This window comes from Octopus bimaculoides, chromosome 12 (assembly GCF_001194135.2).
Source record: "Octopus bimaculoides isolate UCB-OBI-ISO-001 chromosome 12, ASM119413v2, whole genome shotgun sequence".
NCBI classification, from domain to species: Eukaryota; Metazoa; Mollusca; class Cephalopoda; order Octopoda; family Octopodidae; genus Octopus; species Octopus bimaculoides.
The window spans coordinates 36,575,553-36,578,563 of record NC_068992.1 but is presented as its reverse complement, the minus strand read 5'-3'; positions in this window follow the sequence as shown (position 1 = coordinate 36,578,563).

Here is a 3,011-nt window from a genome sequence, read left to right as displayed (position 1 = left end):
TATATATATATATATATATATATATACATATGTACATATATATGCATATATACGTATACAGGTATAAGTTAGAGGTGTTTAAAAACTCTAAGGGATGATTAAATCTAAAGGCGCTCCTGGTGATTACCTGCATAGGTACAGTCCTTGGTAAAAGGTATACAGTAGCAGGTAGTTCAGCGGGTAAACCGTAGTTTAAATTATATGCAAGGAGAAAATGGAGGAAATATAACAGGAAGAACTTGGTCGTTTGCGCTAGTAAGCCATTAATTTAATTAATAAAGAAAAGTGGTAGTAACAGTACATTTACGATCGTTTCTGTTTACCAGTTGTAGTGGTAGACTTCATCAGAATGCAGAGTCATATGTAGAGGTAAGAAGAGCGAAAGACAAGGGATGTATTGGTAACAAGAATAAAGACAAGGAATGGTGAGTCTTACCTTATAGTAGATTTCTTAGTTGATAATTCTGCAGCCAAGTGAATGTAGGACGGAGGTTATTTTGATCTGTAGTCCCAAGTTTAAGTAAGCGCATATTTTCCACGTGTTTATCCTGGCTAGACTTTTCACCGTCGGTGTAAAGAAAGGGGGTTAACTCTAACACATGGTGAAAAGGAGGCTAACTCTATTCGGATTACTCAGTCCAGGGTGAGTAAGGAATTTATGTGTCTTTGTAACTTAAAGTTGTAGGAAGTTCGTTGTAATGGAGAAGCCCTGTGTAGGTGCAAAATAATTTATTATGGGGTGTGTAAAGCGAGTGGAGATTTGGAGGTGAATATTTGCGTGTAAGTAGTTTAAGTGGTTTCCAGCTAAATGTGATTATTTAGATGAAGACGTTAGCGTAGGATTTGTACAGGGTCAAGCGGGCTATATGTATATAAAAATTACTGTTCTCATATTTTCTATTAAGAAGAAGTGGCTTAGCCATTAGAATTTCCAGGCGTTCGGTTAAACAAAGATCGCACAGTCTATTGGTAGAGTTATAAGAAGTTGATTTTGCGAGTATGCGCCATTCTAATCTATATTCTTTTTTTTTTTGTTCTTAAGCTCCCATATTAGCTACAAAGCCCTGTTGAATTTGCATTATTCCTATTTTTGAAGCTAGATTGGTGTGCGTTGTACCTAAGTATCATTTGGTCTTTCGTGACTCCTATATAGGATTTTATATGGCTATTTGTGTGTTCGTCACATTAGTAAACTACGTTTTTAGTCTTACATCTATTAGAGAATTGGCACTTCTATCCCTGCAGCCACATACATTATTAGGTATATCTGTGTTCGTGTTGCGTTGTGTTGTGGGGACTATTACTACTCTAGTCTTTGTCTATGTTACTAGAAAACGCTTCATTAGTGATGGGATTTGTTCTATTAGTCTGTTGGTTGTTAGATTTATTGTTCCTAATATTCTTAGCTTCATAGAATATGTCTGGTTTTTATTATTAATCGTAGCTATGGTGGTAGCTGGGTTACTAGTCAGTCTGTGGCCTACTCTAATTTTATTTCTAAATATTGCTGCATTTTTATTATTTACGTTTATGTGTTTATCTACTAGTTTCATTAATGAGCGAACTATGTTGGATTGGAGGTGCATGGCGAAAGGGATTACGAGCCAGATCTTATCACTATTACGTTTATTATTATTAATACTAACAATACTAACACTAAACGTAATAGTGATAAGATCTGGCTCGTAATCTCTTTCGCCATGCACCTCAAATCCAACATATTTCGCTCATTAATGAAACTAATAGATAAGCACTTAAACGTAAATAATAAATATGCACTTAAACTACCTTCACGCAAGCATTCACCTCCCAACCCCACTCGCTTTACACACCCCATAATAAAGGCTTCATCCATTGCTACAAACTTCCTTCAAATTTAAGTCCCAAAGACATAAATTCCTTACTCACACCGGACTGAGTAATCCGGATAGAGTTAGCCCCGTTTTCACCATGTGTTAGAGTTAACCCCCTTTCTTTACACCGCCGGTGAAAAGTCTAGTCAGAATAAACACGTGGAAAATATGCGCTTACTTAAACTTGGGTCTACAGTTATTTTAACCGCCATCCTACATGCACTTCGCAGCAGAATTATCAACTAAGAAATCTACTATAAGGTAAGACTCACCATTCTTTGTCTTTATTCTCGTTACCAATACATCCCTATGTCTTTCGCTCTTCTTACCTCTACATATGACTCTACATTCTGATGATGTCTACCACTACAACTGGTAAACAGAAACGATCATAAATGTACTATTACTACTACTTTTCTTAATTATATTAATGGTTTACTAGCGCAAACGACCAAGTTCTTCCTGTAATTTTCCCTCCATTTTCTTCTTGAATATATACCTATATATATATATATATATATATATAAAACGTAGTTGAAAATGGATGCGTGGCGTTCAATCATATAATAATATAAATAATATATAAATATATATGTAAATACATATATTTGTATATACATTCATATATGGGCAATGGATACCACGGATCATAAACAATATGAAATCCGAAAACATGGAGTACGATCTTTTTTTACGAACAACGAAGGAAACAAATGGAAAACAAGACAAGTAACATGAAAAACGATCCTTCATCAGTTGTTGGTTGTTTTTCTACTTCGCTTTTCGAGCAATAACATTTATATATACATATACACACACACACATATATGTATACATACATATATATGCATATATGTATGTGTTTATCTACTAGTTTCATTAATGAGCGAACTATGTTGGATTGGAAGTGCATGGCGAAAGGGATTACGAGCCAGATCTTATCACTATTACGTTTATTATTATTAATACTAACAATACTAACACTAAACGTAATAGTGATAAGATTTGGCTCGTAATCTCTTTCGCCATGCACCTCAAATCCAACATATTTCGCTCATTAATGAAACTAATAGATAAGCACTCAAACGTAAATAATAAATATGCACTTAAACTACCTTCACGCAAGCATTCACCTCCCAACCCCACTCGCTTTACACA